Here is a 13,591-nt window from a genome sequence, read left to right as displayed (position 1 = left end):
TATGTGCACTTATTTTTTTGTTAATTAAATTCTTCCAAAACTGGAATTGATATTTTGACTCTTTTATTTTTACTTAAAGTACAATAACTTTTAACATTTTAATTTGTTTTAATAGTATATTGACAGCATTGTTTTCTTTCAGAAATCCACTTAATTTTCTTTACCCTATTACTGAAATGGTAATTGACAAAAACAAGCTACATTGTCACCAGAAGAGCAATGCAAAATGTACAATTGATATTTCAAAATCATCTTTCCAGCTTGAATTTCAATGATGCATTGGGGCAACGATTTTGTGAGAAACATCTTCACCCTTAAAGAAAGATTTTCTTAACTTCTTACCTGTGTGCTGATTAGATATCACCTGGTTTTCACATTAAATAGATTCCCACTTGAGAAAGCAGCAAGGATGCAGTGAGGTTTATGTTTCCTGGTGTCAACCTGTATTATTTCAGTGGACATTGTAATGAGCATGCATCTTGCTGCCTATCCAATGAAGCACGTTTTAATCAGTAATAGGTAAAAAACCATTCCTACAAAGGTGTTAATCAGAGACTTGGCTTTGTGGACACTTTTCAGAGAGCAAATGTGTTAGCATAAAAATAAAGCCATAAAATAGAGAGCTGATTAATCACTCAATTGGATTTCTCTGCCTGCATAATTTTTTTTCTCTGCAACCCCATGCTAAATTGTGCTTCCTGTTTTTTATAAAATGACTTAATCAAATATGACTCTGATTGCATCAGAGAAGGCCAGGTACCCTACACCATAAGAGGTGGTTTGAAATTTTGACTTGTCTACTTAAAGATCACCAAAATTTGATCACAAGGTCAATTACGTCCCTGGGTGGGATTGAACCACCAACCTTTCGGTTAACAGCCGAATGCGCTAACCGATTGCGCCACAGAGACAGCTTGCAAAAGCATGTGCTGACAAAGGCTAAAAAGAATTCATCTAGAAAGTTTCCTAGAAAAAGGTTAAAAAGGCAATAATCTGGAGAGTTTTGCAAGATTTTTCTTCCATTGACCAACGAAGAAACACATTGGTACTTTCACATGATGAGTGAGTACTTCAGGATCTCTGACACTGACATGAGCAGCAGAGTTGCGCAGCGGAAGCGTGCTGGGCCCATAACCGTGAGGTCGGTGGATCGAAACCATCCTCTGCTATGTGCACTTATTTTTTTGTTAATTAAATTCTTCCAAAACTGGAATTGATATTTTGACTCTTTTATTTTTACTTAAAGTACAATAACTTTTAACATTTTAATTTGTTTTAATAGTATATTGACAGCATTGTTTTCTTTAAGAAATCCACTTAATTTTCTTTACCCTATTACTGAAATGGTAATTGACAAAAACAAGCTACATTGTCACCAGAAGAGCAATGCAAAATGTACAATTGATATTTCAAAATCATCTTTCCAGCTTGAATTTCAATGATGCATTGGGGCAACGATTTTGTGAGAAACATCTTCACCCTTAAAGAAAGATTTTCTTAACTTCTTACCTGTGTGCTGATTAGATATCACCTGGTTTTCACATTAAACAGATTCCCACTTGAGAAAGCAGCAAGGATGCAGTGAGGTTTATGTTTCCTGGTGTCAACCTGTATTATTTCAGTGGACATTGTAATGAGGATGCATCTTGCTGCCTTTCCAATGAAGCAAGTTTTAATCAGTAATAGGTGAAAAACCATTCCTACAAAGGTGTTAATCAGAGACTTGGCTTTGTGGACACTTTTCAGAGAGCAAATGTGTTAGCATAAAAATAAAGCCATAAAATGGAGAGCTGATTAATCACTCAATTGGATTTCTCTGCCTGCATATTTTTTTTCTCTGCAACCCCATGCTAAATTGTGCTTCCTGTTTTTTATAAAATGACTTAATCAAATCTGACTCTGATTGCATCAGAGAAGGCCAGGTACCCTACACTATAAGAGGTGGTTTGAAATTTTGACTTGTCTACTTAAAGATCAGCAAAATTTGATCACAAGGTCAATTACGTCCCCGGGTGGTATTGAACAACCAGCCTTTCGGTTAACAGCCGAATGCGCTAACCAATTGCACCACAGAGACAACTTGCAAAAGCATGTACTGACAAAGGCTAAAAAGCATTCATCTTGAAAGTTTCCTAGAAAAAGGTTAAAAAGGCAATAATCTGGAGAGTTTTGCAAGATTTTTCTTCCATTGACCAACGAAGAAACACATTGGTACTTTCACATGATGAGTGAGTACTTCAGGAACTCTGACACTTACGTGAGTAGCAGAGTGGCGCAGCGGAAGCGTGCTGGGCCCATAACCCAGAGGTTGGTGGATCGAAACCATCCTCTGCTATGTGCACTTATTTTTTTGTTAATTAAATTCTTCCAAAACTGGAATTGATATTTTGACTCTTTTATTTTTACTTAAAGTACAATAACTTTTAACATTTTAATTTGTTTTAATAGTATATTGACAGCATTGTTTTCTTTCAGAAATCCACTTAATTTTCTTTACCCTATTACTGAAATGGTAATTGACAAAAACAAGCTACATTGTCACCAGAAGAGCAATGCAAAATGTACAATTGATATTTCAAAATCATCTTTCCAGCTTGAATTTCAATGATGCATTGGGGCAACGATTTTGTGAGAAACATCTTCACCCTTAAAGAAAGATTTTCTTAACTTCTTACCTGTGTGCTGATTAGATATCACCTGGTTTTCACATTAAATAGATTCCCACTTGAGAAAGCAGCAAGGATGCAGTGAGTTTTATGTTTCCTGGTGTCAACCTGTATTATTTCAGTGGACATTGTAATGAGCATGCATCTTGCTGCCTATCCAATGAAGCAAGTTTTAATCAGTAATAGGTAAAAAACCATTCCTACAAAGGTGTTAATCAGAGACTTGGCTTTGTGGACACTTTTCAGAGAGCAAATGTGTTAGCATAAAAATAAAGCCATAAAATAGAGAGCTGATTAATCACTCAATTGGATTTCTCTGCCTGCATAATTTTTTTTCTCTGCAACCCCATGCTAAATTGTGCTTCCTGTTTTTTATAAAATGACTTAATCAAATATGACTCTGATTGCATCAGAGAAGGCCAGGTACCCTACACCATAAGAGGTGGTTTGAAATTTTGACTTGTCTACTTAAAGATCACCAAAATTTGATCACAAGGTCAATTACGTCCCTGGGTGGGATTGAACCACCAACCTTTCGGTTAACAGCCGAATGCGCTAACCGATTGCGCCACAGAGACAGCTTGCAAAAGCATGTGCTGACAAAGGCTAAAAAGAATTCATCTAGAAAGTTTCCTAGAAAAAGGTTAAAAAGGCAATAATCTGGAGAGTTTTGCAAGATTTTTCTTCCATTGACCAACGAAGAAACACATTGGTACTTTCACATGATGAGTGAGTACTTCAGGATCTCTGACACTGACATGAGCAGCAGAGTTGCGCAGCGGAAGCGTGCTGGGCCCATAACCGTGAGGTCGGTGGATCGAAACCATCCTCTGCTATGTGCACTTATTTTTTTGTTAATTAAATTCTTCCAAAACTGGAATTGATATTTTGACTCTTTTATTTTTACTTAAAGTACAATAACTTTTAACATTTTAATTTGTTTTAATAGTATATTGACAGCATTGTTTTCTTTAAGAAATCCACTTAATTTTCTTTACCCTATTACTGAAATGGTAATTGACAAAAACAAGCTACATTGTCACCAGAAGAGCAATGCAAAATGTACAATTGATATTTCAAAATCATCTTTCCAGCTTGAATTTCAATGATGCATTGGGGCAACGATTTTGTGAGAAACATCTTCACCCTTAAAGAAAGATTTTCTTAACTTCTTACCTGTGTGCTGATTAGATATCACCTGGTTTTCACATTAAACAGATTCCCACTTGAGAAAGCAGCAAGGATGCAGTGAGGTTTATGTTTCCTGGTGTCAACCTGTATTATTTCAGTGGACATTGTAATGAGGATGCATCTTGCTGCCTTTCCAATGAAGCAAGTTTTAATCAGTAATAGGTGAAAAACCATTCCTACAAAGGTGTTAATCAGAGACTTGGCTTTGTGGACACTTTTCAGAGAGCAAATGTGTTAGCATAAAAATAAAGCCATAAAATGGAGAGCTGATTAATCACTCAATTGGATTTCTCTGCCTGCATATTTTTTTTCTCTGCAACCCCATGCTAAATTGTGCTTCCTGTTTTTTATAAAATGACTTAATCAAATCTGACTCTGATTGCATCAGAGAAGGCCAGGTACCCTACACTATAAGAGGTGGTTTGAAATTTTGACTTGTCTACTTAAAGATCAGCAAAATTTGATCACAAGGTCAATTACGTCCCTGGGTGGTATTGAACAACCAGCCTTTCGGTTAACAGCCGAATGCGCTAACCAATTGCACCACAGAGACAACTTGCAAAAGCATGTACTGACAAAGGCTAAAAAGCATTCATCTTGAAAGTTTCCTAGAAAAAGGTTAAAAAGGCAATAATCTGGAGAGTTTTGCAAGATTTTTCTTCCATTGACCAACGAAGAAACACATTGGTACTTTCACATGATGAGTGAGTACTTCAGGAACTCTGACACTTACGTGAGTAGCAGAGTGGCGCAGCGGAAGCGTGCTGGGCCCATAACCCAGAGGTTGGTGGATCGAAACCATCCTCTGCTATGTGCACTTATTTTTTTGTTAATTAAATTCTTCCAAAACTGGAATTGATATTTTGACTCTTTTATTTTTACTTAAAGTACAATAACTTTTAACATTTTAATTTGTTTTAATAGTATATTGACAGCATTGTTTTCTTTCAGAAATCCACTTAATTTTCTTTACCCTATTACTGAAATGGTAATTGACAAAAACAAGCTACATTGTCACCAGAAGAGCAATGCAAAATGTACAATTGATATTTCAAAATCATCTTTCCAGCTTGAATTTCAATGATGCATTGGGGCAACGATTTTGTGAGAAACATCTTCACCCTTAAAGAAAGATTTTCTTAACTTCTTACCTGTGTGCTGATTAGATATCACCTGGTTTTCACATTAAACAGATTCCCACTTGAGAAAGCAGCAAGGATGCAGTGAGATTTATGTTTCCTGGTGTCAACCTGTATTATTTCAGTGGACATTGTAATGAGGATGCATCTTGCTGCCTTTCCAATGAAGCAAGTTTTAATCAGTAATAGGTGAAAAACCATTCCTACAAAGGTGTTAATCAGAGACTTGGCTTTGTGGACACTTTTCAGAGAGCAAATGTGTTTGGCATAAAAATAAAGCCATAAAATGGAGAGCTGATTAATCACTCAATTGGATTTCTCTGCCTGCATAATTTTTTTTCTCTGCAACCCCATGCTAAATTGTGCTTCCTGTTTTTTTATAAAATGACTTAATCAAATATGACTCTGATTGCATCAGAGAAGGCCAGGTACCCTACACCATAAGAGGTGGTTTGAAATTTTGACTTGTCTACTTAAAGATCACCAAAATTTGATCACAAGGTCAATTACGTCCCTCGGTGGGATTGAACCACCAACCTTTCGGTTAACAGCCGAATGCGCTAACCGATTGCGCCACAGAGACAGCTTGCAAAAGCATGTGCTGACAAAGACTAAAAAGCATTCATCTAGAAAGTTTCCTAGAAAAAGGTTAAAAAGGCAATAATCTGGAGAGTTTTGCAAGATTTTTCTTCCATTGACCAACGAAGAAACACATTGGTACTTTCACATGATGAGTGAGTACTTCAGGATCTCTGACACTTACATGAGCAGCAGAGTGGCGCAGCAGAAGCGTGCTGGGCCCATAACCCAGAGGTTGGTGGATCGAAACAATCCTCTGCTATGTGCACTTATTTTTTGTTAATTAAATTCTTCCAAAACTGGAATTGATATTTTGACTCTTTTCTTTTTACTTAAAGTACAATAACTTTTAACATTTTAATTTGTTTTAATAGTATATTGACAGCACTGTTTTCTTTCAGAAATCCACTTAATTTTCTTTACCCTATTACTGAAATGGTAATTGACAAAAACAAGCTACATTGTCACCAGAAGAGCAATGCAAAATGTACAATTGATATTTCAAAATCATCTTTCCAGCTTGAATTTCAATGATGCATTGGGGCAACGATTTTGTGAGAAACATCTTCACCCTTAAAGAAAGATTTTCTTAACTTCTTACCTGTGTGCTGATTAGATATCACCTGGTTTTCACATTAAACAGATTCCCACTTGAGAAAGCAGCAAGGATGCAGTGAGGTTTATGTTTCCTGGTGTCAACCTGTATTATTTCAGTGGACATTGTAATGAGGATGCATCTTGCTGCCTTTCCAATGAAGCAAGTTTTAATCAGTAATAGGTGAAAAACCATTCCTACAAAGGTGTTAATCAGAGACTTGGCTTTGTGGACACTTTTCAGAGAGCAAATGTGTTAGCATAAAAATAAAGCCATAAAATGGAGAGCTGATTAATCACTCAATTGGATTTCTCTGCCTGCATAATTTTTTTTCTCTGCAACCCCATGCTAAATTGTGCTTCCTGTTTTTTATAAAATGACTTAATCAAATCTGACTCTGATTGCATCAGAGAAGGCCAGGTACCCTACACTATAAGAGGTGGTTTGAAATTTTGACTTGTCTACTTAAAGATCAGCAAAATTTGATCACAAGGTCAATTACGTCCCTGGGTGGTATTGTACCACCAGCCTTTCGGTTAATAGCCGAATGCGCTAACCGATTGCACCACAGAGACAACTTGCAAAAGCATGTACTGACAAAGGCTAAAAAGCAGTCATCTAGAAAGTTTCCTAGAAAAAGGTTAAAAAGGCAATAATCTGGAGAGTTTTGCAAGATTTTTCTTCCATTGACCAACGAAGAAACACATTGGTACTTTCACATGATGAGTGAGTACTTCAGGATCTCTGACACTTACATGAGCAGCAGAGTGGCGCAGCGGAAGCGTGCTGGGCCCATAACCCAGAGTTCGGTGGATCAAAACCATCCTCTGCTATGTGCACTTATTTTTTTGTTAATTAAATTCTTCCAAAACTGGAATTGATATTTTGACTCTTTTATTTTTACTTAAAGTACAATAACTTTTAACATTTTAATTTGTTTTAATAGTATATTGACAGCATTGTTTTCTTTCAGAAATCCACTTAATTTTCTTTACCCTATTACTGAAATGGTAATTGACAAAAACAAGCTACATTGTCACCAGATGAGCAATGCAAAATGTACAATTGATATTTCAAAATCATCTTTCCATCTTGAATTTCAATGATGCATTGGGGCAACGATTTTGTGAGAAACATCTTCACCCTTAAAGAAAGATTTTCTTAACTTCTTACCTGTGTGCTGATTAGATATCACCTGGTTTTCACATTAAACAGATTCCCACTTGAGAAAGCAGCAAGGATGCAGTGAGGTTTATGTTTCCTGGTGTCAACCTGTATTATTTCAGTGGACATTGTAATGAGGATGCATCTTGCTGCCTTTCCAATGAAGCAAGTTTTAATCAGTAATAGGTGAAAAACCATTCCTACAAAGGTGTTAATCAGAGACTTGGCTTTGTGGACACTTTTCAGAGAGCAAATGTGTTTGGCATAAAAATAAAGCCATAAAATGGAGAGCTGATTAATCACTCAATTGGATTTCTCTGCCTGCATAATTTTTTTTCTCTGCAACCCCATGCTAAATTGTGCTTCCTGTTTTTTTATAAAATGACTTAAACAAATATGACTCTGATTGCATCAGAGAAGGCCAGGTACCCTACACCATAAGAGGTGGTTTGAAATTTTGACTTGTCTACTTAAAGATCAGCAAAATTTGATCACAAGGTCAATTACGTCCCTGGTTGGGATTGAACCACCAACCTTTCGGTTAACAGCCGAATGTGCTAACCGATTGCGCCACAGAGACAGCTTGCAAAAGCATGTACTGACAAAGGCTAAAAAGCATTCATCTAGAAAGTTTCCTAGAAAAAGGTTAAAAAGGCAATAATCTGGAGAGTTTTGCAAGATTTTTCTTCCATTGACCAACGAAGAAACACATTGGTACTTTCACATGATGAGTGAGTACTTCAGGATCTCTGACACTTACATGAGCAGCAGAGTGGCGCAGCGGAAGCGTGCTGGGCCCATAACCCAGAGGTCGGTGGATCGAAACCATCCTCTGCTATGTGCACTTATTTTTTTGTTAATTAAATTCTTCCAAAACTGGAATTGATATTTTGACTCTTTTATTTTTACTTAAAGTACAATAACTTTTAACATTTTAATTTGTTTTAATAGTATATTGACAGCATTGTTTTCTTTCAGAAATCCACTTAATTTTCTTTACCCTATTACTGAAATGGTAATTGACAAAAACAAGCTACATTGTCACCAGAAGAGCAATGCAAAATGTACAATTGATATTTCAAAATCATCTTTCCAGCTTGAATTTCAATGATGCATTGGGGCAACGATTTTGTGAGAAACATCTTCACACTTAAAGAAAGATTTTCTTAACTTCTTACCTGTGTGCTGATTAGATATCACCTGGTTTTCACATTAAACAGATTCCCACTTGAGAAAGCAGCAAGGATGCAGTGAGGTTTATGTTTCCTGGTGTCAACCTGTATTATTTCAGTGGACATTGTAATGAGGATGCATCTTGCTGCCTTTCCAATGAAGCAAGTTTTAATCAGTAATAGGTGAAAAACCATTCCTACAAAGGTGTTAATCAGAGACTTGGCTTTGTGGACACTTTTCAGAGAGCAAATGTGTTAGCATAAAAATAAAGCCATAAAATGGAGAGCTGATTAATCACTCAATTGGATTTCTCTGCCTGCATATTTTTTTTTCTCTGCAACCCCATGCTAAATTGTGCTTCCTGTTTTTTATAAAATGACTTAATCAAATATGACTCTGATTGCATCAGAGAAGGCCAGGTACCCTACACCATAAGAGGTGGTTTGAAATTTTGACTTGTCTACTTAAAGATCACCAAAATTTGATCACAAGGTCAATTGCGTCCCTCGGTGGGATTGAACCACCAACCTTTCGGTTAACAGCCGAATGCGCTAACCGATTGCGCCACAGAGACAGCTTGCAAAAGCATGTGCTGACAAAGACTAAAAAGCATTCATCTAGAAAGTTTCCTAGAAAAAGGTTAAAAAGGCAATAATCTGGAGAGTTTTGCAAGATTTTTCTTCCATTGACCAACGAAGAAACACATTGGTACTTTCACATGATGAGTGAGTACTTCAGGATCTCTGACACTTACATGAGCAGCAGCGTGGCGCAGCAGAAGCGTGCTGGGCCCATAACCCCGAGGTCGGTGGATCGAAACCATCCTCTGCTATGTGCACTTATTTTTTTGTTAATTAAATTCTTCCAAAACTGGAATTGATATTTTGACTCTTTTATTTTTACTTAAAGTACAATAACTTTTAACATTTTAATTTGTTTTAATAGTATATTGACAGCATTGTTTTCTTTCAGAAATCCACTTAATTTTCTTTACCCTATTACTGAAATGGTAATTGACAAAAACAAGCTACATTGTCACCAGAAGAGCAATGCAAAATGTACAATTGATATTTCAAAATCATCTTTCCAGCTTGAATTTCAATGATGCATTGGGGCAACGATTTTGTGAGAAACATCTTCACCCTTAAAGAAAGATTTTCTTAACTTCTTACCTGTGTGCTGATTAGATATCACCTGGTTTTCACATTAAACAGATTCCCACTTGAGAAAGCAGCAAGGATGCAGTTTGGTTTATGTTTCCTGGTGTCAACCTGTATTATTTCAGTGGACATTGTAATGAGGATGCATCTTGCTGCCTTTCCAATGAAGCAAGTTTTAATCAGTAATAGGTGAAAAACCATTCCTACAAAGGTGTTAATCAGAGACTTGGCTTTGTGGACACTTTTCAGAGAGCAAATGTGTTAGCATAAAAATAAAACCATAAAATGGAGAGCTGATTAATCACTCAATTGGATTTCTCTGCCTGCATATTTTTTTTCTCTGCAACCCCATGCTAAATTGTGCTTCCTGTTTTTTATAAAATGACTTAATCAAATCTGACTCTGATTGCATCAGAGAAGGCCAGGTACCCTACACTATAAGAGGTGGTTTGAAATTTTGACTTGTCTACTTAAAGATCACCAAAATTTGATCACAAGGTCAACTACGTCCCTGGGTGGGATTGAACCACCAACCTTTCGGTTAACAGCCGAATGCGCTAACCGATTGCGCCACAGAGACAGCTTGCAAAAGCATGTACTGACAAAGGCTAAAAAGCATTCATCTAGAAAGTTTCCTAGAAAAAGGTTAAAAAGGCAATCATCTGGAGAGTTTTGCAAGATTTTTCTTCCATTGACCAACGAAGAAACACATTGGTACTTTCACATGATGAGTGAGTACTTCAGGATCTCTGACACTTACATGAGCAGCAGAGTGGCGCAGCGGAAGCGTGCTGGGCCCATAACCCAGAGTTCGGTGGATCAAAACCATCCTCTGCTATGTGCACTTATTTTTTTGTTAATTAAATTCTTCCAAAACTGGAATTGATATTTTGACTCTTTTATTTTTACTTAAAGTACAATAACTTTTAACATTTTAATTTGTTTTAATAGTATATTGACAGCATTGTTTTCTTTCAGAAATCCACTTAATTTTCTTTACCCTATTACTGAAATGGTAATTGACAAAAACAAGCTACATTGTCACCAGATGAGCAATGCAAAATGTACAATTGATATTTCAAAATCATCTTTCCATCTTGAATTTCAATGATGCATTGGGGCAACGATTTTGTGAGAAACATCTTCACCCTTAAAGAAAGATTTTCTTAACTTCTTACCTGTGTGCTGATTAGATATCACCTGGTTTTCACATTAAACAGATTCCCACTTGAGAAAGCAGCAAGGATGCAGTGAGGTTTATGTTTCCTGGTGTCAACCTGTATTATTTCAGTGGACATTGTAATGAGGATGCATCTTGCTGCCTTTCCAATGAAGCAAGTTTTAATCAGTAATAGGTGAAAAACCATTCCTACAAAGGTGTTAATCAGAGACTTGGCTTTGTGGACACTTTTCAGAGAGCAAATGTGTTAGCATAAAAATAAAGCCATAAAATGGAGAGCTGATTAATCACTCAATTGGATTTCTCTGCCTGCATAATTTTTTTTCTCTGCAACCCCATGCTAAATTGTGCTTCCTGTTTTTTATAAAAAAACTTAATCAAATCTGATTGCATCAGAGAAGGCCAGGTACCCTACACTATAAGAGGTGGTTTGAAATTTTGACTTGTCTACTTAAAGATCACCAAAATTTGATCACAAGGTCAATTACGTCCCTGGGTGGGATTGAACCACCAACCTTTCGGTTAACAGCCGAATGCGCTTCCGATTGCGCCACAGAGACAGCTTGCAAAAGCATGTACTGACAAAGGCTAAAAAGCATTCATCTAGAAAGTTTCCTAGAAAAAGGTTAAAAAGGCAATAATCTGGAGAGTTTTGCAAGATTTTTCTTCCATTGACCAACGAAGAAACACATTGGTACTTTCACATGATGAGTGAGTACTTCAGGATCTCTGACACTTCCATAAGCTGCAGAGTGGCGCAGCGGAAGCGTGCTGGACCCATAACCCAGAGGTCGGTGGATCAAAACCATCCTCTGCTATGTGCACTTATTTTTTTGTTAATTAAATTCTTCCAAAACTGGAATTGATATTTTGACTCTTTTATTTTTACTTAAAGAACAATAACTTTTAACATTTTAATTTGTTTTAATAGTATATTGACAGCATTGTTTTCTTTCAGAAATCCACTTAATTTTCTTTACCCTATTACTGAAATGGTAATTGACAAAAACAAGCTACATTGTCACCAGATGAGCAATGCAAAATGTACAATTGATATTTCAAAATCATCTTTCCATCTTGAATTTCAATGATGCATTGGGGCAACGATTTTGTGAGAAACATCTTCACCCTTAAAGAAAGATTTTCTTAACTTCTTACCTGTGTGCTGATTAGATATCACCTGGTTTTCACATTAAACAGATTCCCACTTGAGAAAGCAGCAAGGATGCAGTGAGGTTTATGTTTCCTGGTGTCAACCTGTATTATTTCAGTGGACATTGTAATGAGGATGCATCTTGCTGCCTTTCCAATGAAGCAAGTTTTAATCAGTAATAGGTGAAAAACCATTCCTACAAAGGTGTTAATCAGAGACTTGGCTTTGTGGACACTTTTCAGAGAGCAAATGTGTTTGGCATAAAATTAAAGCCATAAAATGGAGAGCTGATTAATCACTCAATTGGATTTCTCTGCCTGCATAATTTTTTTTCTCTGCAACCCCATGCTAAATTGTGCTTCCTGTTTTTTTATAAAATGACTTAATCAAATATGACTCTGATTGCATCAGAGAAGGCCAGGTACCCTACACCATAAGAGGTGGTTTGAAATTTTGACTTGTCTACTTAAAGATCACCAAAATTTGATCACAAGGTCAATTACGTCCCTCGGTGGGATTGAACCACCAACCTTTCGGTTAACAGCCGAATGCGCTAACCGATTGCGCCACAGAGACAGCTTGCAAAAGCATGTGCTGACAAAGGCTAAAAAGCATTCATCTAGAAAGTTTCCTAGAAAAAGGTTAAAAAGGCAATAATCTGGAGAGTTTTGCAAGATTTTTCTTCCATTGACCAACGAAGAAACACATTGGTACTTTCACATGATGAGTGAGTACTTCAGGATCTCTGACACTTACATGAGCAGCAGAGTGGCGCAGCAGAAGCGTGCTGGGCCCATAACCCCGAGGTTGGTGGATCGAAACCATCCTCTGCTATGTGCACTTATTTTTTGTTAATTAAATTCTTCCAAAACTGGAATTGATATTTTGACTCTTTTCTTTTTACTTAAAGTACAATAACTTTTAACATTTTTATTTGTTTTAATAGTATATTGACAGCACTGTTTTCTTTCAGAAATCCACTTAATTTTCTTTACCCTATTACTGAAATGGTAATTGACAAAAACAAGCTACATTGTCACCAGAAGAGCAATGCAAAATGTACAATTGATATTTCAAAATCATCTTTCCAGCTTGAATTTCAATGATGCATTGGGGCAACGATTTTGTGAGAAACATCTTCACCCTTAAAGAAAGATTTTCTTAACTTCTTACCTGTGTGCTGATTAGATATCACCTGGTTTTCACATTAAACAGATTCCCACTTGAGAAAGCAGCAAGGATGCAGTGAGGTTTATGTTTCCTGGTGTCAACCTGTATTATTTCAGTGGACATTGTAATGAGGATGCATCTTGCTGCCTTTCCAATGAAGCAAGTTTTAATCAGTAATAGGTGAAAAACCATTCCTACAAAGGTGTTAATCAGAGACTTGGCTTTGTGGACACTTTTCAGAGAGCAAATGTGTTAGCATAAAAATAAAACCATAAAATGGAGAGCTGATTAATCACTCAATTGGATTTCTCTGCCTGCATATTTTTTTTTTCTGCAACCCCATGCTAAATTGTGCTTCCTGTTTTTTATAAAATGACTTAATCAAATCTGACTCTGATTGCATCAGAGAAGGCCAGGTACC

At 36.6% G+C, this 13,591-nt stretch overlaps 8 non-coding genes across 8 annotated transcripts; 1 reads left to right on the top strand and 7 right to left on the bottom strand.

Annotated features, from left to right (window-relative positions):
- Window positions 1-837: 837 nt before the first annotated feature.
- Window positions 838-911, bottom strand: TRNAN-GUU (transfer RNA asparagine (anticodon GUU)). The gene has a single exon. It is a non-coding gene; the product is annotated as a tRNA-Asn (tRNA).
- A 2,259-nt stretch (window positions 912-3,170) lies between these two features.
- Window positions 3,171-3,244, bottom strand: TRNAN-GUU (transfer RNA asparagine (anticodon GUU)). The gene has a single exon. It is a non-coding gene; the product is annotated as a tRNA-Asn (tRNA).
- Window positions 3,245-5,505: 2,261 nt separating this feature from the next.
- On the bottom strand, window positions 5,506-5,579 carry TRNAN-GUU (transfer RNA asparagine (anticodon GUU)). Its single transcript has one exon. It is a non-coding gene; the product is annotated as a tRNA-Asn (tRNA).
- Window positions 5,580-8,100: 2,521 nt separating this feature from the next.
- On the top strand, window positions 8,101-8,172 carry TRNAM-CAU (transfer RNA methionine (anticodon CAU)). The gene has a single exon. It is a non-coding gene; the product is annotated as a tRNA-Met (tRNA).
- An 835-nt stretch (window positions 8,173-9,007) lies between these two features.
- On the bottom strand, window positions 9,008-9,081 carry TRNAN-GUU (transfer RNA asparagine (anticodon GUU)). Its single transcript has one exon. It is a non-coding gene; the product is annotated as a tRNA-Asn (tRNA).
- Window positions 9,082-10,173: 1,092 nt separating this feature from the next.
- Window positions 10,174-10,247, bottom strand: TRNAN-GUU (transfer RNA asparagine (anticodon GUU)). Its single transcript has one exon. It is a non-coding gene; the product is annotated as a tRNA-Asn (tRNA).
- Window positions 10,248-11,334: 1,087 nt separating this feature from the next.
- TRNAN-GUU (transfer RNA asparagine (anticodon GUU)) lies at window positions 11,335-11,407 on the bottom strand. Its single transcript has one exon. It is a non-coding gene; the product is annotated as a tRNA-Asn (tRNA).
- Window positions 11,408-12,502: 1,095 nt separating this feature from the next.
- TRNAN-GUU (transfer RNA asparagine (anticodon GUU)) lies at window positions 12,503-12,576 on the bottom strand. The gene has a single exon. It is a non-coding gene; the product is annotated as a tRNA-Asn (tRNA).
- Between the last annotated feature and the right edge of the window lie 1,015 nt (window positions 12,577-13,591).

The sequence above is a fragment of the Pseudophryne corroboree genome, chromosome 4 (assembly GCF_028390025.1).
Source record: "Pseudophryne corroboree isolate aPseCor3 chromosome 4, aPseCor3.hap2, whole genome shotgun sequence".
NCBI lineage: Eukaryota > Metazoa > Chordata > Amphibia > Anura > Myobatrachidae > Pseudophryne > Pseudophryne corroboree.
Note: the sequence above shows the minus strand (reverse complement) of the source record. Positions and strands in the feature narration are given on the sequence as shown.